This window comes from Podarcis pityusensis (genome assembly GCF_964106645.2).
Source record: "Podarcis pityusensis genome assembly, chromosome: 17".
In the NCBI taxonomy this organism is placed as follows: domain Eukaryota; kingdom Metazoa; phylum Chordata; class Lepidosauria; order Squamata; family Lacertidae; genus Podarcis; species Podarcis pityusensis.
In genome coordinates, this window is record NC_138042.1 from 1,133,491 (window position 1) to 1,160,293 (window position 26,803).

Consider the following 26,803-nt stretch of genomic DNA (forward strand, 5'->3'; position numbering starts at 1 on the left):
GAAGATTGGAAGAAATTTAAAGACTATCTACAGAAATACTGCAAAATTAATGAATGTTAGAATGATGTTGGATTGAAGTTAAATGGTTTCTAGCAGCAATGTTATAAAGGAATATGTAAAAGTGGATTGTTAACAGGTGATAATCTAAAGTTACAATATATTAAGATAAAAGATTAAGATAGAATCAAAGAGGGAAAGGATTTGCTGAATTAACTAATTTGAACTGGAATACAAAAAAGGGAGGTGTGAGGAGGTCGGGGAAACAAGCAAAGGAAAGTTAAGATATGGAAAGACTAATCTGTTTTTTTAACTGTTTTTATTTTGTATTTTCATTTTCTATTTTTTCCCCTTTTTTTCTTCCTTTTTTCGCTTATTTTTGTATTATGTTGAAACTTTAATAAATATCTTATTAAAAAAAAAAGGAAGAGTTTGTCCAATTTTTTTGGTGTGAAATGGCTTCTGTAAAAATCTTATTCTGTTGTCCAGGGAATTTTATTTGTAAGCCTTTTAGATGTTTTGAAATGTATCGTAGTTTTAGTGTGATCATTTGTTGCTGTTTTTTTTTTCTTGTTTGCCTGCTCTGGGATCTCTTTTAAGATTGAAGAGTGCAGCAGAAATGCTTGCAGCTTAAACAAACGAGCAAATGAAATATACCTGGAATGTCTCTCACCTACAGTCTGCAGTGGCAGCCTCAAATGCTTAATCTGTGCATGGGTAGGTACACCAGCACATTGCTTGAAATGGCTGATTAGTGTGCTTGTTTGTGAGCAAATTTACTTGTAGGTTAATAATAATAATAATAATAATAATAATAATAATAATAATAATAATATATTTCTACCCCGCCCATCTGGCTGGAGCACTTCTCCAGGAATGGAACTGTTTGTAAGTTCCCAACCATCATGTCATTATAAGTGGCAAATTTGAGGGCAGAACCATTTTCCCTGGGAGGTCTCTGGAGATGAAAAATGTCATAGGTGAGCATAATACATCTATGAGGAAGCAGCTATGGCCATGAAATAAACCTGGTTTGGTACCCTGATCAGTGCCAATACAGCAGATGAGATGCAGATTATACCAGCTTTTCTTGGGTTGTTCTGGGACTAATCCCAAGGAAAACAGCTGGTGTAGATGCTGGCGCTTCTGTTCCTGCTTTGGGGGCTTGAGGGGGTGAGCTGTATTCTCCCAAGCTTCCCCTCCTTGTCCCTGGGAGCAAAAATCAGTGACCGGCTCCTGAACCCTGGGTGCTGTTGATCTGTCCCATCTGTGCAGGATGGGATTTTCTAGACAGTGGTGCTGGCAGCAAGAGGGCCTGTTGGGTAATTGGTGACCTAGATAAACCACTGTGTGGAACAGCTGGAGCCTGACAAGCCTTGCAGATCTCTGGGCGGGGGCACGGGGGGAGAGAGAGTCGGGGGACAGAAGATGGAAAGACATGACCCTGTGGATCAGGGCACTTGGTGTGATATGTGAGGAGCAGGGCAGGATTTGTGGAGGGCAGGAGGAGAGAGCCAAGTAGAGGCATGGGTTTAGGATGATGGGAGCAGTAAGTCATATCCCAGCAGGAAGGATGATGGATTGCCAAATTCAGACCCCATGAGAGAGCTTTTGTCCATCTAAGTTCCGTCTGGTGCCCTTCCTCAGACTACAGCTCCCATCAGTCCTGGCTCCTGGCTCTGCTGGGAGGGGAGCTGAGTGCCGCAAGTTAGCCACCTCTGCCTTGAGGGTTGCATAGAAGAGAGAACTTCACCAGGTGTGATTTTTCCCATCTTGGCACCACTAGGATAGGAGACGCCTGTTTATATTCACTCTCCTTTGCAATCCTTGAAGGTGGTACAGGAGCAACCAAAGCGATGGATTCTGCCTGAGGGATATTGCAGCCTGAATGCAGTCCCTTGAATCTCCCCACCCACAATCAGCTTCTGCTTGTTGTCTGCTCTGAAGGGCACAGCAATGCAATCCCCTGCCCATATTCCCCTTGGATGGCTGGGCTACAAGCACAATAGGAAGATGGGGCAAGGGCTGAGCAGAGTTAGGTGCCTCTGGCCAATCTCAGGCTTCTCTCTCCCTCTCAGGAGTTCAAGATCTCACAAAGCAAATCTGGATGAATGCTCATGGTCATGAATCAGAACTACTGCTCAATAAATACCATACACTGTCTAGCCACCATGTAACCTTTCTGCAAGCACCTTTCTTCTAGTCCAGCAGCTGTCCTCCCAGTGTCCTCCCAGATGCTTACAGGGAAACCCCCAAGCAAGACCCAAGCACAAGTGCCCTCTCCTCTCTCCTGAGGTTCCCAGCATCTGGCATTCAGAAACATTGCAGACCCTCCTTTATTTCCCAGAGACAGTCCCAGATTTACAGAAGCCATCCTGGTTCCTGATTTGATCTTGGAATGTCCCACTTTCCTTAGGACATTCCTATTTTCATCAGAGAAATGTTGGAGGGTATGGAGTTACGCGACCCCTGAGTTAAGGAGAGGAGTAACTAGACAACTTTTAGAAGACATTTGAAAGCAGCCCTGGCTAGGAAGCTTTTTAATGCTTAATGTTTTGTTATGGTTTCATATATGCTGGAAGCCGCTCAGAGTGGCTGGGGAAACCCAGTCAGAAGGATGGGGGCATGATGATGATAACAACAACAACAACAACAACAACAACACCACCACCACCACTTTAATAGTATTTTCATTGGGGAAATGTTAGGAGGGTATGGCATTGCAGAGCCAATTTTAGCCTTTTGTTCAATAGCCTTTTGCTCCAGTGACTGGTCCAAGTCCAGCCATCCGGCTTCGAGGCCCCCAAAGTCTCCTCAGTCCTAGCCCAATGACCAAGCCACTGTGCCACACAGGTGCCTTCCACAAGGTGGCACTAAGCAGAGGGCCAGCAGAAGCTGGGGGATTTTTGAGACTCCTCATTCCCTGCCCCTCCTGCCCCCCTCTACCCTGCAGCCGCAGAACTGGCGCCAGGCCTGGAAGGTACTGCGACTGAGGCATGTGAGGCAGAGCGTGAGCCCATTTGCACGAGGGCCGAGAGCAGCAACAGCAGCCAAATGCTGCCGTGAAGGGGAAGCTAAAAATAGAGATGTGTCAAAGAGAGAGAGAGAGGAGAGAGAGAGAAGTGGCGGACGGGGCGGGGGCGGGGGGAGGTGGAGAGTAGAATTTGTGACTAGGACTGTGACTTTAAGAGGACTTGCATTAAGGGTGAGCAGCACTGGGAAATAGTGGATGGAAGTTGTCAGCGACTCAGAACAGGCATGACACACAGATCCTGGCCCTGTGTCCTCACCTGGGTGCTTCCCTTGTTCGAATTGTGGCAGTGGCAAGGTGCAGGGCGGGGCGGGGCGGTACATCTGTTCAGGATGGCTGCTTGCTGTCGCTGACAAGGCCTGTGATGAAGGCGTGTTTCTCCCTCTGCCACTGATGCTCTTAATCCTGACCTCACATCCCTTCTTGTCCCCGGCTCTCTTGTTCAGAGCTGTCAGCTTTGCTGGAGAACATTGCTTTGTGGCTGGTCACTAAAGAAGAGCAGCTTTTTAAAAAAAGGTTTTTAATTTTTTTAAGGGAGATCTATTTAGGGAAAGTGTAGTGCTGTGCAATGTTTAAATTCCCATGAGTTCTGCTCTGGCATTCCATGGCCAGAAGTACTCCCCCTTGGGACTCTACACAGGCTGCTAATGGGCTGCCCCCCCAGATGGACCACAACTCCCATCAGCCCCAGGCAGCATGGCCAAGGGAACAGAGATGATGGGAGCTGTAGTCCAGCACAAATATCTGGATGGGACCCTGTTGGCTGCCCCTGAGTCACAGGGTGGGGAGATCCACACAAAGCTCTTTCAGGGTTGCAAATGTGCGTTCCACACACATTGCACAGAGCCATCTTCATGGAAGCCAAAAGCCCCTTAGTAAACCACAGGAACTGACTCTTGCCAGTTACAGCTCACAACTTACGCATTTAACTTGTGCACATTCAGCTTAACACATGTGGCTAATAATAATAATAATAATAATAATAATAATAATATGGAAAGGAAGTGGAGTTCCAGGAAAATGCCTTTGGCATTCCTGCCTGCCATTTAACCCAATGAGTTTTGACTATACATGTGATTCATAGAATCATAGAATCATAGAATCATAGAGTTGGAAGAGACCACAAGGGCCATCGAGTCCAACCCCCTGCCAAGCAGGAAACACCATCAGAGCACTCCTGACATATGGTTGTCAAGCCTCTGCTTAAAGACCTCCAAAGAAGGAGACTCCACCACACTCCTTGGCAGCAAATTCCACTGTCGAACAGCTCTTACTGTCAGGAAGTTCTTCCTAATGTTTAGGTGGAATCTTCTTTCTTGTAGTTTGGATCCATTGCTCCGTGTCCGCTTCTCTGGAGCAGCAGAAAACAACCTTTCTCCCTCCTCTATGGGACATCCTTTTATATATTTGAACATGGCTATCATATCACCCCTTAACCTCCTCTTCTCCAGGCTAAACATGCCCAGCTCCCTTAGCCTGGAACATCGTTGTGGGCTTCCTGTCCTACGACTGTTTGGTCCTTCTGCTCTCATGGATATTGTATGTGTGTGTGTGATGGGCTTGCATGCTGCTTTAAAGATGACTTTTAGTTGGTGGAATGCTCTTGGGGCAACTAGTTCTGGGCTACGTGGCCTAATAGTCTGACTCCTTGCAAGCCCCATTGCCTGTGCCCAGCACTCAGCATGGTCAAATGTGTGCACACATAACATATTCTTTATTTCACATTCAAGTGCTTTGAGAACAGGCAAGTTGCCTCAGCTGCAGAAACAGCAAACATCCCTCCCCCATGCCCTGCATTTTTTGTACAGTGGTACCTCGGTTTACGAACTTAATTCATTCCTGAAGTCCGTTCTTAAACCAAAACTGTTCTTAAACCAAGGCATGCTTTCCCTAATGAGGCCTCCCGCTGCCTGTGCCTTTCCACCATTCAGCTTCCGTTCTTAGACTGAGGTAAAGTTCGCAAACCGGGACACTATTTCCAATTTTGCAGAGTTTGTAAACTGAATCGTTCTTAAACTGGACCGTTCTTAAACTGAGGTACCGCTGTATCAGGTTGAGGTAGACTTAATAATTTGGCTTTGCAATCACAAAAAGTGACATTTTTGTAGTACAGTCATACCTCAGGTTGAATATGCTTCATGTTGAGCACGTTCAAGTTGCGCTTTGCGGCAACCCAGAAGTAACGGAGCGCGTTACTTCTGGGTTTTGCCGCTCGTGCATGCGCAGACGCTCAAAATGACGTCACGCGCATGCGCAGAAGCGGCGAAAAGCAACACGTGCGTGCGCAGACATGCCGTCGTTAGTTACGTTTGCTTTTGGATGCGAACAGGGCTCCGGAATGGATCCTGTTCACATCTCGAGGTACCACTGTAATGGCATCTCATGAATGATGAATTTGGGCACTCAAACCACTTTTTGAGTTTGACATCCCTTTTACACCTCTGTTTAACTACACTGCTTGTGAATATGGCCACTGTTGTTTAACAGGTAGAATGACGAAGGCTGGAGGAATTTTGACTTCTGCCAATTTGCAGACTGATCTGATCCACATCTCCTGGACTAATGTGTGATCAGTATGAAGATATATTTCAGACACTGCTCTTCTCCAAATTTTATCATGTAGTTCTTGGCTCAAAAAGCAAATAAAAGTTTTTTAAAAGCATATATAAGTCTATATTTTAAGATAAAATACATTTAGTAATGTGTATTTTGTGAGAAAGCATACATTTAAATACAGTTTTGGGGAGCATATTTCTTTAAAAGAGAAGATTGATACAAAAAGGGGATGAAGATTTATCAATGAACAAATGTGAAGTACTGGAAATGGACTGGATCTAGACTTATCCATCTTTCCCTGAGTAGAATGTGATCCAGAACTGGATTGAGGCTCGATTTAAAGTGGTTCACACAAGAACTGCCATGGCAATCTTCGGGAGAGAAAAGAGAGAGTAGACAGATAGACAGACAGACAGACAGACAGAGGAAGATCTTACAGAAATTAAAGTGGGTCATACATTGCAAGTTTGACTTAAAAGTCAGTCTTCGATCTGGAAAAGTCAAAGGCTGGTGAGTCTGAGGACTAATCAGATTGAAGTGATTTTGAATGTGTGCCTAGGCTGATGGTTTCCAGAGGTACACAATCAGTGCTGTGTGCTACATGCAGAATTGCAACTGACGAAACTTCCGGGGAGGTGCCTCCGGTAATGGCGGAATTCCTCTGATCGGGAGGAATTTGCTCCGTGGGAATCTGGGTCTGGCCGCCACGGCGAAGGCGGAGACCCGTTAAAATCACAGGCGGGAGAAGCCTATGAGCGTGGGATTCGGCGGGCACCTTTTGCGCCTCCCCCACTCGCGGGGAAACCCGGTTTCGGGGATCCGCAGTGACGTGGGGTGAGCGGCGCGGTGCATCGAATCGTCTGCTTCTTCCACGGAGCGAAGCCGTATAGCTGTTGACGGAGAGCGCTGACCTTTTCCTGTGGACAATTTGACTTTAAAGTAATTACCCGTGAGTAGAGCTGAAGCGGAAGAATTGGATTTCTAAATGTTTAATTTGGTACCATAACGGGGAGGTTCAAAACAGGAAGTCCACCTTCCCCTTTTGTAAATAGACTGAGGCAATGAAGTTGCAAGCTGGAGTCCTGGAAAGCCTTTTGTAAAAGATTAAATTTCCATCGGTAAAGAACATTAAACCCCCTCTTGGAGGCAGGAGAAGAGAGGGGGAAGTTGCGGATTGAGTATGCCTGTGGGAGAGAGCGAAGAGATTTAAAACACCGCCGCTCTGACCCTGGAAACGGGCTGCTAGCAGGACTGACGTCTTTTGGAATGTTCATTGACAGCGTTTAGAACGTTCATTGACAGCTAGTTAAACAAGAGAAATACATTGTTTCTACTGTCTCCGGCTGCTTTAAAAAGGAGTAAAAGTAACTGAAAATTGAAACTAATTTGAAACTAATTTTGGATTGTTTAAAAGAAGATACTATTGACTATTACAAATAGAAACTGTTTCCCCCTAGTGGAAGCCTTTGAAACCGGTTGCTTTACAAGAGCTGGGCTAGGGGAATTTCCAGCTGCAAGTTAAAAACCGTGAGATTCTGGGACTGACCTTGAATCTTTCAAGTGTTATAGTAAATGGAAGAGGAAAAACAGACCAGTCAACTGCTGACAAAACATTAAGGTCTGGGAGGACTTGGCAACAATCCAGGAGAGGTCCATCATCAGGCCCCCCTGCTCCTTCTGTTGCTGCCTTTGTACATTTAAAACCAAGAGGAATGTCGACAGAAGAGGCTTTAGTGGCTGCATTATATAAGATAAATGACTCACTGGATCAGCTTAACAGGAAAATGGACACGATAAATGCGAAAGTGGATGTTTCAGTTACTAAAATTAACTTAAATACAGAAAGTATAAATAATACCAATACAGAAACCACCCAGAAATTGATACAGGAACCTACTTTGATACGGCAAACTGCGGAGGAAGCCAGGGAAAAAGCTGTTGTTGCTGAATGTAAAGTAACACAACTGGAGAGAAAGAGAAAGAGAGCCCCAGCCCTACAGAGGCAATTTGATGACCATAAGTTGACGCTTGTTATGACTGAACTTAAAGAAAAACAGACGAATTTGAGGATTAGAGTTCACCTTTGGTGGACATGCCCAAGGATTAAGACACTTTGGGAGATGATTCATAACGAAATGAAAAAGGTATTTAAATATACCCTTTTGAAGAAAACAGAGGCCTTTCTCCTGGGCATGGTCGGCCAACTGGTGTTAAAGAAGGATAGAACTTTTTCCACGTATGTAACAATAGCAGCAAGAATACTCATTGTGAAGTACTGGAAGACACAAGATTTATTTATTCGGGAAGAATGGCAGATGAAGTTGATGGACTATATGGAATTGGTGGAAATGACTGGCAGAAATCGGAGACCAGGGAGAAGAGTCGGTGGAAGAAGATTGGAAAAAGTTTAAGACTATTTATAGAAATATTGTAAAAATAAGGAATGTTAGAAAAATGTTGGAATGAAGTTATATGGCTTTAGTAGAAATGTTATAAGGAATTAAGTATAAATAGATTAATAGAGTATTAAAGGGAAAAATAAGGTTAGAATATGTTAAGATAATTATAGGATAGAAAACAGAGGAAGATGGAAAGGAATTGCTGAAACAATTAACAGAAGTGGAATACAAAAAGGGAGGTGTGAGGAGGTCGTGGAAATAAGGGAATGAAAGATAAGATATTGAAATTGTTTTGTGTTTTAAATGGTTTGTGTCTTGTTTTGTTAGTTTTATGCTTTTTTTGTTTTTTTGTTTTGTTGTGTTTAAACGGTTGTGACTGGGCTGAGCAGGCACAACTCCTGCAGAAGAGCTTTGGCAGCTGCAGTTTGTGCTAGCCTTGGCAGAGCAAGCTGCACCTGCCCAACCGCTTCCTACCAGGAAAAGCATCACCTGCTGCGTCAGCCTGCTGCTGCTCAAGCCTTAGCAATAAAGAATGAAAACAAAAGAGGGGAAATCCCTGGATCTGATGCAACTGAATTGTCCCTCCGTTTGCCATAGCCTGGTAGGGGAAGGGACATTTTTTGGCTTCGATCTAAAGTAGGCTTGCCAGCCTCTCTGATTCCTACACCTGTGGCTTTAACAATAGCATGATCGGCAAACATTAGCAGGGGATAAGATTTGTCTCACGGCCTGCTCTGCAGGGGCACTTGTGAAAGCAAAAAACAAAAACAAAGCCTAGATGATTCCAAAGGCACCATATATTTCCTGTGGACTCTCTCAAAGGCAGCTGATCCTGTTAATTTAGTTCATAAAATCACAGAATTGTAGAGTTGGAAGCGACCCCCAGGGGTCATCTAGTCCCTCCCCCTGCAGTGCAGGAATCTCAATTAAAGTATCCATGACAGATGGCCACCCAACCTCTGCTGTAAAACCTCCAATGAAAGAGAGCCCCCCACTATCAAATAGCTCTTACTGTCAGAAAGTTCTTCCTGATGTTTAGTCTGAAACTCCTTTATTGCAGCTTGAAGCCACTATTTGAGTCCTAGCCTCCAGAGCAGGAGAAAACAAGCTTTCTCCATTTTTTATGTGAAAACCCATTAGATGTTTGAAGATGGCTAATCGCCAAAGAATTGATGCTTTTGAATTATGGTGCTGGAGGAGACTCTTGAGAGTCCCATGGACTGCAAGAAGATCAAACCCATCCATTCTGAAGGAAATCAGCTCACTGAGTGCTCACTGGAAGGGCAGATCCTGAAGCTGAGACTTCAATACTTTGGCCACCTCATGAGAAGAGAAGACTCCCTGGAAAAGACCCTGATGTTGGGAAAGATTGAGGGCACAAGGAGAAGGGGACGACAGAGGACGAGATGGTTGGACAGCGTTCTCGAAGCAACCAGCATGAGGCAGTGGAAGACAGGAGTGCCTGGCGTGCTCTGGTCCAGGGGGTCACGAAGAGTCGGACACGACTAAACGACTAAACAGCAACAACAATCATATCTCCTCTCAGTCTCCTCTTTTCCAGGCTAAACATACCCAACTCCTTCAACTATTCCTCATAAGGCTTGGTTTTTTTGACCCTTCATCATCTTGGTCTCCCTCCTCTGCACACCTTCCAGCTTGTCAACATCCTTCTTAAATTGTGATGCCCAAAACTGGACAAAGGACTCCAGATGTGTCTGACCAAGGTAGAATAGAGTGGTACTATGACTTCCCTTGATCAGGATGCTAGACTTCTGTTCAGGTGTGCCGACTTGCCCCTGCAGTTGAGGGGACCTGCGCTGTGTGACATGAGCACTCTGTGCAATATGCTGATGTCACATCTGCATGCTGTGAGATGTGCTGGCCTGTCACATGCAAAAAAAAAAAAGTCACAACAGGAATCCTGGATTATTCTCAGTGGTTCCCAATTGGTGGTCCGCAGCCCCCAGGAAGTCTGTGTAACCCATGCAGGGGGTCCATGACACTGCTTGCATAACACAAACTACCATAGAGATATCATTATTTTTTTCAAAAGTAGGGGGTCCATGGCTTGGCTTTAAAAACAGGGGGATCTGCAGCCCTTAGCTTAGTGGGACCCACTGCTCTCGAAGACTACATTTTAGCAGGTAAGGGCATGCAGCAATGAGAAACTGTGTGTGTATGTGTGTTGAGCAGGGGGTTAGACCCGCAGCCACAACTAACAAAGGCAAGGTTGCTTTCTTTTTGATTTACGCCCTTCTAGTTTTCTCAAACATCAATGTGACATGCAGAACATTTTAAGCTAAGTTCTTCCTATCACTTCCTCTCTGCACTCAGAAACTCTCCGCCTGCTAAATTGCTGCATGTCAGACTGTCACTGCAAATACAAGAGCAGGGCCCTTTTATTTATTTATTTTAATGAAAAAGGCAACTTTACTAATTATGGGATAGATGCTCCACTCTCCTTTGCATCTGATTACTACAGTGACAGAGAAGCAGGATTATATATATATTTTTTAACCAGCAAGCCGCATTGTAAGCTGCTGACAGGGAAGTTGGGACTATTTTCTTACAAAGTCTGCCTGCCACACGGAAGGATGCCGAAGAAGAGTTATTTGGGGCAAGTATAAGAGAGGGAACTCAAGGAATTGCAAGTGGCAGAGAGCCAGAGCTGGCAACATGGTGGTGACCCCCCTCCCCCGGGCCAGCCCTGTCATGAAGAAGGGCATTTTGGCACCTGAAGCAAACCACAAAATGGCGCCCCACCACCAGAGAAGAAGGGGTGAGTGAAGATCCACACTTGTCTAACAGGGAAGGGGCACCATTTGTCCCCTGCACAACCCCCTGGAGAGCTGCTACCAGTCCCTAATGAGCTTAGATAGACCTAACAGTCTGAACCAGTCTAAGGCAGCTTCCCATGTTTCTATGTTCCTTGGTCTGAGGACGCTTGTTGCCAACCACTTGTCTCATGTAATCGTTCCCAGCTGCAAAGACGCTGGCGTTTGACAGCTGAGCTGTTAGCACATCCAGTACCTGCCTGTTTGCTTTGTTCAAGGATGGGGTACCTGTGGCCTTCAAGATGCTGTCGAACTCCCATCAGCCCCAGCCAGCATGGCCAATGGCTAGGGATGATGGGTGTCACAGTCCATCAATCTCTGGAGGGCCACAGGTGCCCCATCCCTGGAAATCTTGCTCCGAATGCTCTCACCACTGGAGATAAGCAGATGCAGACTCTAGATAAGGCCTTTTCTTAGCATGCCTAAATTTCTGGAACATCATCTGCAGAGCCATCCACACCAGACATTTAAAGCACACTTACAGTGGCTGGGTTCCCTCAAAGAAACTGGTTTACCCTTCACATAGCTACAATTCACAGCACCCATAACAAACTACAGCCCCCAGAATTCTCTTGGGGGGGGGTAGCCATGTACTTAAAATATATGATGTCAAGTTTCTCTTAGCACCTAGATGAATTGTCAGAGGAAGACTATTTTATTTGCTCTGTCCTTTGTTTAATGGGTTTTTTTATTTACTGTTTTGCTGCTGCCTCATTTAGTATTTGTTGTCCCCGCCCCCCCCCCCGGCAGTTTTACATAGAATTAAAGGTAGGCAATGCAGACATGCTGAACAGAGAAGCACTTGCACATGCCTTTTAAAGGTTTGCCACATGGCAACAGTGATTCCACTGTGGTCACAGCCCCTGGCCATGCTGTCCCCCAGTGGCTTGGAAATTTGGGAAATTTGTACAGTAGTTGCTACTCAGTAAGGTTTTGAGTGACTCCTTTGCTCCTGCTGATTTCAATTAGTGTGTGAGAGGCTTTGGATTGCTGGTTTACCCATTTGCCCAAATATGAATCCTGACCGAGTGGTTCACTGTAAGTCTCTCTACAGCAAAGCTTTAGAATTGATCCCAGGGCACTTTGTTCAGCCTTCTTTGGAATCCCTGCAACTGGTTCCTTTGGGGCCCCAGCGATCCACTCACCCAGGTCTACATTTGGGTCTGTGGGACAGAACATGCGCAAACATAGCTTTTCTTACTCTTAATTAGGGTCATTTCTTGGGCCAAGGTTGAGAGCCCAGCTTAATGGACAGACTATTAATTCTGGGACTATTGGGTTGCAAGTATTGGGATGGAACTGCTCTTCTCTCTGCCCTGCAACACACGAACACAGCATATTGACGCTTGCTCTCATTTCCCCTCCTTGTCTTTGACAGTTTGGTGCCGGAGGCTTATGAATATTAATTGGGCCTCTTGAATAATTGATCCCCACACCCATCAATCCCGAACTTGAACTGACCCTCTTTGTACACACTCACATGCACAGCGCATCATGCCAGGAGGGACCTGGCTCTGGAGTGTGTTGGCGCAGGGCCTCACATAGTTGGGGGGGCGCACTTGTGACTGCCCACTGATGATTGTGCATTGTGGTTATTTGCATGTGTTTGCAGCGGCTGCGCTGGCAGGTAACTAGATGCAGAGAAGAGCCAGGCTCCTTGTCAAATGGATCTATGAAAGCAGGGATTTTGGCAGGTGCAGCTGCTCATCCCAAAGGGGAGGAGAAAAAAACAAAACCTACCAACATCCTCTCATCCAAGGTACAGGAGCACTGCCTTCCTTTGGACCTGGTCACTTTTTATACGATAAAACAACATAATCATAATTTTACATTAAGCCATTTGAAAAAGCCCTTAGAACCAATATCTGACTGAACTAAGTCAGAGAGAGAGAGAGAGATAAAATCTTTCCTCTGTTTTTCCCTTGTGTCTATTTTTAGATTGTAAGCCCCTTGGGGATCTGTCTCCCCCACTGTTTTCTTTTTGTTTTTTGCAAAACAAACAAATGCACTGTACATCTCTCCCTCAAGAACCCCAGATAGTTAGGCTGCTTCCATACCCTCCAACATTTCTCATAGTGATTCCCTATTTAATAATAATAATAATAATAATAATAATACTTTTATTATTTATAGTCCACCCATCTAACTGGGCTGCCCCAGCCACTTGGGGGGCTTCCAACATATATAAAAACATAATAAAACATTAAACATGACACAAAACAGGGCTGCCTTCAGATGTCTTCTGTGGTTTAACTTTTATGTTGCCATGATACAGCATGATATAGCAAGACTGACAAAACAAAGCTAGGGTTTGTTTTAAGCAGAATTTGTTCAACAAACCATGAGTCGCCTCACAGAAGAGCAAACCAGCCATGGTGTGTTTCTGCAAAGCTCGGTTTGTTTTTCCCTCATGCCTCTATAGTTTGGTGAGCATCTGGGATGGGGTGATCAGACAAACTGTAGTCAAGCAAGGCTGTTGGGTTCAGGCATAATGCCAACCCATAGTTCAAAGAAGCCATAGTTTGTAAGTCAACAACAAACCATAGTTTCACATCATAATTTGTGCTGGAAACGTGCCACGGTTAGTTTGCTGAACTGGTTTCAGACATTCAAACAAGCCACACTTTGGCTAAACAAACCATGGCTTAGTTTTATGAGCAAACCAAACCTGTAGTTAGTTTCCCTTGCCACTGTTCCCCCACCAGAGCCGTAGCTGGTGATCTTGCGCCCCTGGCAGAACCGTCCAGGTTGCTCCCCCTATTAGCTCTTCTTTCCTCCACTCCTCCAACCCCCCCTTCCACCCATTCAATTCACCCTCTATTTAAAACCATTTCTTACGAGGCAATAATCAATATTTATATTTATGGACATATTTTAGCCAATTTTGTGCCCCCCCATCGCCTGCATCCCTGGTAGGGGCCTACCTCACCACCCTCTAGCTATGGCCCTGCCCCCCCCAGACCTTGCACAAGTAAAGGGCTTGTTCTAAGGTGTAATGTAGAAGTTTTAGAGTTTCAGATCTCTTTATTTCATTCATTTTCATATGTGGTACTTTAGCTTTTTAAAATTGTACAGCTGGCTGGGTTTGGAATCAAGAGTTTGCATATTTTATCTCAATATTGTGTAGTTCAAAATGTGTCTTTATGCACTAAATATGTTTCCTTTTTGTGTGGATGTTTCACTTGTGTAGGATAGGTGATCTAACAGCATGAGCTTATTTGATGGGCATTTGCTAGACATTTTGAATGTTTTTGGGTGATCTTCCTTAAGCCCTTGAGGACACAGGCAGGGTTTGTAATATGTCTACAAAATATTTTTTAAAGTTGTTTGTCTGTTCACCATGTATTTGGATATTTAAGATATTGTAACCAAATCTTGCATGATGGTTCCTCAGATCAAGGAGCATGTTTTTGTCCAAATTTGTATATAATTGGATGCCATTAAACAAGATGATGGGCTGAACCTTTCAAAATTGCAATGATTTTAACTCTGTATTGATTTTGTTTGTTTGTTTCTTTCTTAGAATTCTCAAGCAACACTGGGTATGAGGTTTCTTGTATAATATAAAAAATGCAATTCATGCTTTAATGAGAAGGTGCTACCTAGTTAGTAGCACAATTAGTAAATTTCTTTAAATAAATGAGCATATGTACATGAAAAGTGATGATAATGACAATGGCATGTGTGTTTTGTCCCCTTTTGAGAGAAGGACAGCCTAACTGATAAGCGAATATTTTCTGTGTGTTCCTGTTTAAACATATCACAGTCCTGAGATTTCATTGCCCAAATGAGGGTTCTGTTATTTTGATAGTTGTTACCCTGATGCTAATCCAGCGGGAGAACAGCTGCCAGGAGAAATTTATAAGCCTAAACAGTAAGGTCATTGCTGCAGAGGAAGAATTCTAGATCTGGAGTAGAAAAATAACCCATATCATGGAAGCCATTCATTTAACGAAGCTTCCACACACCCACACCCTGCCCATTTTCAGTTTATTTTTGTTTCCTCCACAGGCAAAAACAAAAGTCCAGGATTCAGTAAATCTGAATTGGGAAAACCTAAGAAAAAGGAGCAAGCAACATTTTGCAGAAACCTATGGGTATGTGGGCAGAGACACATATGTGAATTTGGTAGGTTTAATGGAAACTGGTGAAGACTTTTTATTTACCGTATTTTTTGCCCTATAGGACACACTTTTTCCCTTCCAAAAATGAAGGGGAAATGTGTGTGCGTCCTGTGGGGAGAATGCAGGCTTTCGCTGAAGCCTGGGGAGCGAGAGGGGTCGCTGCACACCGACCCCTCTTGCTCTCCAGGCTTCAGGAAGCTATCCGCAAGCCTGCAGGCTGTCTGCAGCCCGAAGCCCGGGGAGCGCGGCACTGTGCACCCCGGAGTTAGGGCAGCTATCTGCAAGCCTGCGGCGCCCGGCGGGAGTGCTTGCAGCCCGAAGTCCGGGGAGCGCGGCACTGCGCACCCCGGGCTTAGGGCAGCTATCCGCAAGCTTGCAGGCTCTTTCCCGCTCGCTGTCATGGCTTCTTTGCTCTTCTTTGCCTTGAGAAAGTCTTTGAACCTCTTTTGTTGACCACCAAAATTACGCTTTCCATTTTTAAGTTCAGAATAGAGTAGTTGCTTTGGAAGACAATAATCAGGCATCTGCACAACATGACCAGTCCAACAAAGTTGATGTTGAAGAATCATTGATTTGACACTGGTGATTTTTGCTTCTTCAAGTACACTGGCATTAATTCGCCTGTCTTCCCAAGTGATATGTAAATTTTTTTGGAGACACCATTGATGGAATCTTTCAAGGAGTTGGAGATGGCGTTTGTAAGTGGTCCATGTTTCAGAAGCATGCAGTAAGGTTGATAGTACAATAGCTTTGTAAACAAGCATTTTGGTTTCCCTGCAAATTTCCCGCTCCTCAAACACTCTGCACTTCAATCAGGAAAAAGCTGCACTTGCAGAGCTCAGGAGATGCTGGATTTCAGCATCAGTGTTGGCCCTTGTGGAGAGATAATTGCCCAGGTAGGAGAAGTGATTGACACTTTCCAACGATACTCCATTGAGTTGGATTTGTGGCGCTGCAGAGGGGTTATTTTGTGCTTGTTGGTGCAGCACTTTGGTTTTTTGGATGTTGAGTGATAGGCAAACTTTTTGTATGCTTCTACAAAGATATGCTCCTGCCAACCTAGCATCATCTAACATCAAAGTGCAAGTAGATAAATAGGTACCGCTCTGGCGGGAAGGTAAACGGCGTTTCCATGAGCTGCTCTGGTTTGCCAGAGGCGGCTTGGTCATGCTGGCCACATGACTCGGAAGCTGTACGCCGGCTCCCTCGGCCAATAAAGTGAGATGAGCTCCGCAACCCTAGAGTCAGCCACGACTGTACCTAATGGTCAGGGGTCCCTTTACTTTTACCTTTTACAAAGATATTGGACACGGGTGGCGCTGTGGGTTAAACCACAGAGCCTAGGACTTGCCGATCAGAAGGTCAGCGGTTCTAATCCTCACGACGGGGTGAGCTCCCCTTGCTCGGTCCCAGCTCCTGCCAACCTAGCAGTTCGAAAGCGCGTCAAGGTGCAAGTAGATAAATAGATACCGCTCCAGCGGGAAGGTAAATGGCGTTTCATGTGCTGCTCTGGTTCGCTCTGGTTCGCCAGAGGTGGCTTGGTCATGCTGGCCACATGACCCGGAAGCTGTACGCTGGCTCCCTCGGCCAATAAAGCGAGATGAGCGCACAACCCCAGAGTCGGCTACGACTGGACCAAATGGTCAGGGGTCCCTTTACCTTTACTTACAGAGATATTAAGGATGGTTTGGAGGTCATCCTCTGAGTGTGAACACACTACGTTGTCATCAGCATACTGAAGCTCTATGACAGAAGTTATGGTAACCTTACTCTTTGCTTTCAGCCTGCTCAGATTGAAGAGCTTTCCATCTGTTTGATATATTTCTACCCTGGTGGGGAGTTTCCCTTGGACAAAGTGTAGGATCATGACAATGAAAATAATAAATAGAGTTGGCGTGATAACACAACCCTGTGAATGGTTCACTTTGAGAGCCATTGTCAGGCATCAGTATCATGGCATTGGTTGAAATCCTGCACTCCTTTGTGATGGATTTAGCTAAGACTCATTTGTCTCTGAAATGAATCATGTTCAGAGTCAGATGCCATTATTTTAAGGATGCTGAAAGGAAAGTGGTCTCACCCTCATATAAATTAATGCCACAGAAGACAGAATTGAGATTTGAAATGACTTTAACAAATTGGAGAACTAAATGGGCCCAAACTAACAGAATGAAATTCAATAGGGATAAATGTAAGTTTCTACACTTAGGCAGGAGCAGCCAGCTGCACAAATATAAAATGAGGGATTGCCAGTAGTAGGTATGAAAAGGATCCAGGGGTCTTAGTGGATCACAAGCTTAGCATGGGCAGCTGGGTTGATGCAACAGCAAAAGACCCTAATGCTATTCTAGGCTGCATCAGCAGAAGTCTAGTGTCCATATCAAGGGAAATCATAGTCCTGCTCTAGTCTGCCATGGGCAGACCATACCTGGAATACAGAGGGCAACCAAGATGATCAAGAGTCCAAGCCTTATGAGGAATGGTTGTTTAGCCTGGAAAAGAGGAGACTGAGAGGAGATGGTAGCCATCTTCCAATATCTCAAGGGCTGTCACATGGAAGAGGGAGGAAACTTGATTTCTCCTGCTTTGGAGGATAGGACTTGAACCAATGAATTGAAGTTACAAGAAAGGAGATTCCGGCTAAACACCAGGAAGAACTTTTTGACAGTGGAACCTTGGGAGGTTGTGGACTCTTTCCCTGGAGGTTTTTAAGCAGAGGTTGGATGGTCATCTGTCATGGGTGTATTAGTTGAGATTCCTGCATTGTAAAGGGTTGGACTAGGTGACCCTTGGAGTCCCTTCTAACTCCACAGAACTATGGTTTTATAATTCTATAAGTGAATTCACAGATTGTGTATAGCAGGGCCTTCTTTTTGGGAGCTCCCTTCCCTAGGAGCAGAAGATGACATCCTTCCTGTGTGCCCCAAGTGGGCAACTAATATTCTAACAAGGACCATATTTTGAACTGAGCAAGGTCTGAAAGGCCAGCGACTTTGGCTGTGGCCACTGACTCACTCCAGCATGAGCCAAATGTGGATAAAAGCTCTGCTGTCCTGCTCCCCCTCCCCACGCCATTTAGCCTGAGCAGGTGAGGCATGTACTACTGAAATCATAAGCACAGGAAGATTGAGAAAACCCCACTGGCAAACTCCACCAGCAATAACCATGGCGTCTGCCAGATCTTCAACTTCTGGAAAGAAGTCGGTTACCTGGTTACCTGGCAAATATGACCTATGCTCTGATTAGCTGAATTAAGGGGTTTGATGGCAGTGATTCCTGGGTAGTTTGCAGATGCAACAGGCCTACTTTGCAAGGCAGTTGTGCAAGGAAGAGTGTAAGCAGGCTCTCCTTGCCTCCCCCAAGAAGCAGAATCCAAAGGCTCTTTCATCCTCCCATGGCCAGGGCACTTTCGATAAGCATCTCAGACACCATTTACCTGAGCTTTGCTTTGTATATGCAGAACACAAGTAACTACATTTTGTCATATATTGAAGGCTTTTTTTTCCAGGGCTGGTTGGTTTATTAGTGCCAGTTGGCTTTTTAAAAAAAGTATCTTATTTTTGGTGTAGTTTTTACTGTGATCTTTTGTTGTTGTTGTTGTTGCTTGTTGCTTGTTTAAAAAACCTGTTTGCTTCTCTTGAGTCCATGGATAGGAAAGGCAAATAACAAGTATTATTATGAACAGATGGAAATAACACAGTACAGCCAGCAAGCAGTGTCAGCAGCTGATCAAGGGACTCAGTTGCTACTTTGTGCAGGGAGAACTGTGGCCTTTGAGGGCACCTTGAGAGATTTGCCACTGCATCAAGTAGAGATAATTTTATCCTAAACCTTTCTGGATGAATGTGTATCCAATGCTCCTCCAGCAACTGGGACCGATTTTTGGTAGCAGGAAAGTTGTTTTGTTCTTGCATTTGATTTGGTCTCCAAGCCTGCTCCCTCTCACTGACCCCTAGGTGGCCTCAGAGAGTCCTGGGCCCCATCACAGTGCACATCTCACAGAGCTAGTAATTTCTTCACAGAAGCATTCCTCATCCCAATGTAAAAACTGCCCAGTTCCCTCAACTTTTCTTCTTTGCTCTTTGATTTGAAGCCCCCTTCTCGGCTGGGAATCTTTCTAATTTATCTGTTATGTGCTGAGCTTCTTTTCTTATGGGACATGACCAAAATCTCCAAAATTAACCTAGACGAGGGCATCCAGGCAAAAAATAATAATTCATAAATGAGCTCAGTTGCATTAAGAAGAGGAAATGGGGACATGGGGGGGGGATATGAATGAATCAGTGGACAATTATTGAATGACCATATCCACTGAATCCTAAACAGGGGTCAAAGGGAGACTGCCCAGAAGAACCCACCACAGCTGGGTGCAACAAAGAGCTCCTCTAACTTCTCTTTCTCTTTTGCCTCTGTTTTGTTTACCCGGTGAGGCTGCAGTTCTTGCCTGCTCAAGGGAAAGCATGGCTAGTTTCTCTCCTTTTTTCTGATGAGATTGCTCCCCCCCCCCCATCCCAGAAGCTCTGGGGAAGACTGCCCTTTAGCAAAGGACAGCCTTTGCCCTTCATACTCTGAGCTGTGCCTTCCCCATGTGGAATTCGTTTTTCTATTCTGTCGCAACCTGTGCAGGGTGATTACAGGATAGTGCCATGGCCCTGGTGCAACTGGACTTCTCCACAACCCTTCCCCTCTGCAGGGAGGTGGGACTGATTCGGATGGTCCACCCCCACCACTTAATGGATGGACGTGGGACCTGCTCTCATCCAATGCACGTTCTCCTTGGGAAGCTGGGGCAGGACAAAAGAGTCCTATGGAGGAGGGTGGCTTCCCCCAGCGAAACTTTGTCCTCCACTTGGAGTTTCTGCACTGCTTCAGAGTCTCTGTCCAGGCTCTCAAGAGTTGCAGTGAGCAGTGGAGTCAGAATGTTGGCTCCTCTACACTGACTGGCAGTATCTCCTACAGTTTCAGGCAAGAAGTCTCTCCCAGCCCCACCTGGAGATGGACCTGGGCAGGTGCTTTCTTCCTGAGATGTGCTCCCCTTTCCTGTGGTCACCCTCAAAGAGCTTTCCTTCTTTGCTGCCATTTTAGAGGCTTTTAAGGTTGGGAACAGAGCAAGAGCACTTCAACCTCGCCATTCCTTGAATCAAAACATAAGTGACAGCACAGTGAAGTAACACAGTAGAGCTAAACCTGCTGCCAGTTGGCACACCATGCACTTCAGTACATATTGAGGCTGTTCAGTTAATTCCAAAGCACTTGGAACAAAACTAGGAAGCAATGTGTTGATGGCTACTGGCTGGTTGGAGGCAGGCAGGCATGGGGAGTCAAACTAACCCTTAAAAATGGCATGGCCTGCTTGGCTGCATTGAATGTGCATGGGGATGGAAGTCTGTGCCCCCAGTTAGTCGAGTCCCAGGGTTCCCTCATCAACCTTCCTGGCTACGGTGGATCACCTTAAGCCCTGGCTTCCAGCCCCACCTCACCTGCCTGTGCAATTTAGGAGGGGAACACTCCAGGGATGACCCAAGGAGTTGTTTCTCTCTTTTTTTGCCCAGTCCTAGATGTAGCATGTACCATGGTGACAAAAGAAGGGCAGCTTTAAAAATCACTCCAAATACCACAAGCATAGCATTTTTCCTTTTGTGCCAGAATCAATTATTGCTTGGACTGGATTTGACTTTAGAGAGCTGGGAAAGGTGGTCTGCAGAACTCCTGGCTTGCTTATATCTTCCATCCTAGGTGGGGAGTGAGATGCTAGGGAAGGTGGGCTGGGCACCAGGGAATCCCTGAGGTTTTTGTCCCTGGAGCAGGAACCAGGATGGGGGAATAGTGCAGATCGTTGGATGGACCCAAGTGGATGCGTTAAAAAGAAGAAGCGGGGATGGCCAGATGGGCTGGGAGAATGGTGCTGGGATTGAGGAAGGGGAGCTGAGGAATTAGGTCAGTACAGAGGACGAGATGAAGCCGGGAAACTTTCCGCCTAGCTGCTTCCCCACTCCGCCCCTTCCACCTCCTGCATCCCGTCTCCCGCAGCAACCGCATCCTTAGACCGTGGACTGGGGGACCCAGGCTCACTCACCCGCTGCCTTGCCTAGGGCACAGCCGGGGTCCGGCTTCTTTTGCTGGGGTCAGTAGGTACCCAACTCCTGCTTCCAGCTGTCACGCTCTGAAGTCCCAGATTTCAAAGCGGGAGGGGGGGGCGCTGTAAGGAGAGCAGCGTGGGGGCCGCCCACTTCAGGGAATGACGGACATAGCTTCCTAGCCAATGGAGAGGCGAGGGACCGCCCAGATGGAGATCACCACTCCGTGGGGTGGGCAGGGGACAGAAATGATGTCATGATGTATGGAGGAGAGGTAGGGGGAAGATGTTGGGATGATGTTAGACTGACTTCAATCTCCGCCGCCGCCGCCGCCGCCTTTTCTGGAAAGCGGGCCACTAGCTAGGCTGGTGAATAATACCTTGGCGAGGTTTCCTCTCCCTTCTGGGGCTCCGCTTCAGGCTGAGCAGGGGAACACACAAGACCAGGACACCCGGGCTCTCTCTATGGGCTGGAAACGCGTCTGTTAAGTCTTGGGGGCCAGACTGGGGAAGGGGAGATTTCCTAAGAAATTGGGGATAGGCTTATTAGGCATAGAAGGGGCTGACGGAATCCCTTCTGCTAGAGCTTGTGCAGCTTGGAAGTAAAGGCTGCCGTCCTATGCATACCCACTTTGGAATAAGCCTCACTGAACCCAGGGGAACTTACTTCCAAGTTTACCTGTCCAAGTGTGAGCCAGGAATCCCACATTAAGGCACTTTAATAGCCATGGGAAATCCTGAGCAGTGTGGTTAAGGCTGCTGAACTTCCAGAACTACAGTTCCCAGCACCCTTAAGAAGCTACAGTTCCCAGGATTCCCCATGACTGTCAAAGTGGTATGATGATAGTGCTTTGAATGTACTGTGTAGGGGTGAGGCGACCTTAGACAAGCTACTATTCCTCGGTGCCTTCCCAGTCTTTAATATGGGGAATGGTCACAGAATCACAGAATTGTAGAGTTGGAAGGGACCCCAAGAGTCAACTGGTCCATCCCCTGGGTGGGCTCAAACACCAGTCTTCTGGTTTACAGCCAGATGCACTGACCATGCTGGTTCACCTTACAGGGTTGCTAGAAGGATTACTAAAATAATATACGCAAAGAGCTCTGAACATTTGAAGTGGGCTTTTATTATTCTCAGATCAAGAACCAGATGAGATTCTTGTTTGATGTCTGGGTCTGGGGGGAGGATGAGGCCAAGACACCTGGGCTCCTCTAAGACCACATTCATAGGATCGCACTGATATTCCCTGCCATGTCTCATATTCAAAACATTTGTCGGATTGCGAATGGGTGCTTATAAACTTGTGAGGGGCTGCTGAGCCTTACTGTCCAAGAACAGACTGTCTTTAATGGATATGGGAAGGTCAGGGGGTGAAAGACAGGGAATAGGGGTCCCACATCCATTCTCTGCTTCTAGGGGGGGCACATTTGGGCAGTTAACTATGTCAGAAACAGGCTGGGAAGAAAATGTGCTACTGGGGGCCCTGGTGATGTCACCCTGCAATTTATAAAAATACAATCAGCTCTGATACCTGAGGGATAAGTGGCAGTTGGAGGGCTGGAGGTGATTTCATACAGATGACATCACCAAAGGCTGACATTCCGCTCCCCTTTGTGTACCCTTTTGATAAGGGCATGATGGAAATGCTGGATGGAACAAGCTCTTAGATGGTGAGTCGATATGGCTGGGACCCGCCCACTTTAAAGTGTATTACACAATAACACTTTAGATCTGGTTCACAGCTTAATCAACGAAGCAGTACAAACAATTGTCACAAGGAGTTGAGGGCAGACCTGAAAAGGGTTTCTGGGACCTGAGTCATCTGCATTTCCTAGAAAGAAAGTACAGCTTTCGTGTGTGTGCCCTTCAGATGTTGCTCATGCCCTCAAAGTCCCATCTGCCCCATCCAGCCTGGCCAGGGTTCTGGGATGATGGGCGTTTGTGTGGTAGCAAATGGGAGGGAGGCTGCGGTGGGGTGTCATTATACTGCAGGTGACCAACTTTTCTAGCCTCAGTGACTCCACTGATCATTCAGAAGCTGGGAGCATATGGTGTCCTGCAGACTAAATTCATCTCCCAATGCTAGCAGCCACAGCACACGATGAATCTGGCAGCGTCTAGCAAGAAGAGCTTACCAGCTATGGAGCTCTTGCACCCAGCTCCTACCTACTGCCCTCCCCTCAATGTTTCAGTCCCATCGGTTCCAGTCAGCAAAGACTTACTGGCTGGAGCTGGTGAGAGCTGTATTCAAAAACACCTGGAGGCCACCAGCTTGTGAAAGGCTGCACTATTGACAAATGAGGTGCACTGACTTCTTTCATAGATGCTACCTGCAGAATCTGAAAAGAGAGATGCACTATCTAAATCAGGATCTCCCAAATTTGGGTCTCCAGCTGTTTTTGGATTACAATTCCCTTCATCACTGACCACTGGTCCTGCTAGCTAGGGATGATAGATGCTGTAGTCCCAAAACAGCTGGAGAGAGACTCAAGTTTGGGAAGCACTGATCTAAATGGACAGACTTCCCATGCCTTTAACAGTAGTGCAGAAGAGAGAGAAGTACATCAGGTGCAGCTTTGCTATGTAGGTGAGGGGGAAAGCCACAAGGCTGGTTTTCTCTCTTCTAAAGGTAAAGGGACCCCTGACCATTAGGTCCAGTCGTGGCCGACTCTGAGGTTGTGGTGCTCATCTTGCTTTATTGGCCGAGGGAGCCAGTGTACAGCTTCCGGGTCATGTGGCCAGCATGACTAAACTGCTTCTGGCGAACCATAGCAGCGCACGGAAACACTGTTTACCTTCCCGCCGGAGCGGTATCTATTTATCTACTTGCACTTTGACATGCTTTCAAACTGCTAGGTTGGCAGGAGCAGGGACTGAGCAACGGGAGCTCACCCCATCACGGGGATTCGAACTGCCGACCTTCTGATCAGCGTCCTAGGCTCTGTGGTTTAACCCACAGCGCCACCCGCGTCCCTTTTCTCTCTTCTAGATGACTATTAAAAGTTTGGGGACCCTGTCCACCAACAGAATGTTCCACTTTATTGCTCATGAGGTCAACCTTGGAGATTGGATGGTTAGGATATTGAGGCCTCTAAGACACTCTTCAGCTTAGCTTCTTAACATCACACCTGGGCCCCAGCATCAAATAAATGTGGCTCCCCTCGTTCTGCAATGGAGATGTTGTGCCCGTGGATGATTTCCTAAAGATGATGGCATCAGCTTTGGTGCTAACATCAGAAGAGGGGCCTTAGAAATGTGCCAAGGTTTTTTGAAGGGTAACCTTGCATGATGTTTGAAAAGCACTACATTGCCATGGATTCAGACTATAGGATTCAGACTTATAGTGAGTAAATGGATTATCCCATCTGCTTCACTATTGCCCACCTTGACTGGCAGTAGCTCTCCAGGGTTTCAGACAGGAGACATTCTCAGCATCGCCTGGAAATGTTTAAACCTGGGACCTTCTGCATGCTAAGCATGTGCTCTGAGCCTCTGATATTGAACTATGGCTTCTCAAAGAGACAAGAGATCCTGGTGGAAGAGATGCTTTGAAATGTATCCCAGCCACTACAGCTGGGCTTCTGCAGTAATGTGCAGCTGTAGACAAGTCTTGAGTATCTTCTAGATCAGGGATGTCCAACTTCCTGGGGACTGTGATCTACTCACACAATTAAAATCTGGCAGTGATCTACCCCTTTGGGGGGGTTCAGGTAAAAGTTGTTGAGCTTTTAGGGAGGAATTGTTTGTGAATTTAGGGGCTTAGGTCTATTAAATAAAATAAGGCACTCACAAAGAGATCACTAATGAGACAGTCAGCCTCGCTGCAATAACTCCAACTTCTGCTCTAGCAATCTAGAGGATAGGGCGAGGGGGCGGGGCAGGATGGAGGAGCCAGTGATCTATTGTGATCTACCGAAACCTCCCGGGGATCGACCAGTTGATCCCAATCAACCTGTTGGACATCCCTGTTCTAGATCACATGTGATGATGCCCCAGAACTTGCTCTGGAAATTTTTGTCTGCTCAGTTTCCAAGGTTGTGAAAACTGCTATCTTAGGCTTTACCCCTCCCAGGCAGATCTGGGAAACCTGAGGTTCTTGGAAAGTTTCTGGACTACAGCTCCCATCACCCCTGACCTTTGACCATGGGTGACCTGCTCTTGAAAGAAATGCCATGGTCTTATTCATGGGAGCAAGCAGCCAGGCAGGCAGGCAGGCAAGTGTCACATCAAGGCAGCATCAGGACCCTGGGATTCTCTCACTCTGCGAGATCTCAGAGAAGCACTACCAGAGCAAGCAAAATTTTGTTTCAGCATTCACTGTGGCAGGTGGACATGACTTGTATTCCAGGTGCTTAGAACAGTTCTCTGTCCATTACTGTCCACTATCTAGTTTCCACCTGTTTCAGAGATACATGGAAGACTATGGGATGGTGCATTTCCCCATTTTGTACAGCACAGCATCACAGCAGCATGACTCAAGATGCTGTCATGGGGTGGAAAGCATGTTTAGCCTGAGGCAGTGGTCTCTTCTGGCAGATCCTCCAGTAATGGGAAGGTCCAGAGGCCAAAATGCTCAGAACAATGAATGTGAATTGTACCTTTGTACAGCAGGCTAGTTTACACACACTCTCTCTCTGTCCATTCAGGTGTTTATGGGATGTTATTTTGAGTGTTCAAGAACACAAGATATCTGGGCAACCCCCCCGCCCCCACAACTCTCAAGGCATGTGAAGCAAGGGCAGTGCGGGGCGGGGGGAGTCCCAAAGAGCAGACAGAGAGGCAAGGGAGCTCCATTTGTTCCCTGGGCCTGGACTTCCCCATGACAAAGGGTATTTTGGCAATTATCTGAAAGGGAGATGCATGCTGCTTGCTTACCACTGTACTCTGAGTTGTTGTTCAAATTTGCATTCAACAAAGGCTGTCTTCAGACCCTTCAAGTGTCTTTCTTTTCCAGCGACAGACCCAGAATTACAGAAGCTGTCCTGCTTTCTGATTTGCTCCCCAAACATCCCACTTTTCCTTAGGACATCCTTATTTTCACTTGAAAAATGTTGGAGGGTATGGAGTCATGTGACGCCCGAGCCAAAGATTTAAGTAACTAGACAACCTTTATAAGACATATGAAGGCAGCCCTGTATAGGGAAGATTTTTAATGTTTAATGTTTTGTTATGGTTTTACATATGTTGGAAGCCATCCAAAGTAGCTGGGGCAACCCTGTCAGAAATGCAGGGTATAAACATAAACATAAATATAAATGAAGAATAGATGTCCCTATTTTCATCAGAGAAATTTTGGAGGGCATGTTTTTTGCCTCTGCCAGAGATTTATCCCTTCCACTTTTCAATAAAAATTGTTCATGGAAGCTAACAATAAGGTCTGCAACAGAAAATAAACAATTTGCAAACTGTATTATGCAGTAACACAATGTAAACATCAGAGCATATGGGAAAGTGGTTTTTTTTTTTAATGTAAGGCAGTTAAAAACGTATTTAAATTGCAAACATGGCAGCAGAGGCGAACAAGCAGCCTAGAGCAGCCCAGACAGACCTCGGTGGTCAAACACCTGTTTTATTTAAAAGTGTTTGCCTGCCAGCCGGAGTTCCCGAGTTCCCACACTTGAGATATTCCAGATCCCCGACTCTGCCTTTGCTCTGGAAGGAAGCCCCGCCCAGCGCACCAAACCCCTCGCTGGGAGCCCCCCCCCCAGCATCTCATTGATTGCTGCACATGGTGTGTTGTTGTGGTTTGGTACCTCCCTCGTGTGGCCAGACATGGCTATTACAC

General features: G+C 46.1%; 1 pseudogene across 2 annotated transcripts in view; it reads right to left on the reverse strand.

The window, feature by feature from the left end:
- Nucleotides 1-21,122, reverse strand: part of LOC308467070 (leucine-rich repeat neuronal protein 1 pseudogene) — a 36,069-nt pseudogene extending 14,947 nt beyond the window's left edge. The window contains exon 1 of one of the 2 annotated variants that reach the window (XR_013991554.1): nucleotides 21,018-21,122. The product of XR_013991554.1 is annotated as a leucine-rich repeat neuronal protein 1 pseudogene (transcript). The remainder of the gene's footprint in view (nucleotides 1-21,017) is intronic. The other variant, XR_013991555.1, reaches the window with a different exon arrangement.
- Nucleotides 21,123-26,803: the final 5,681 nt, after the last annotated feature.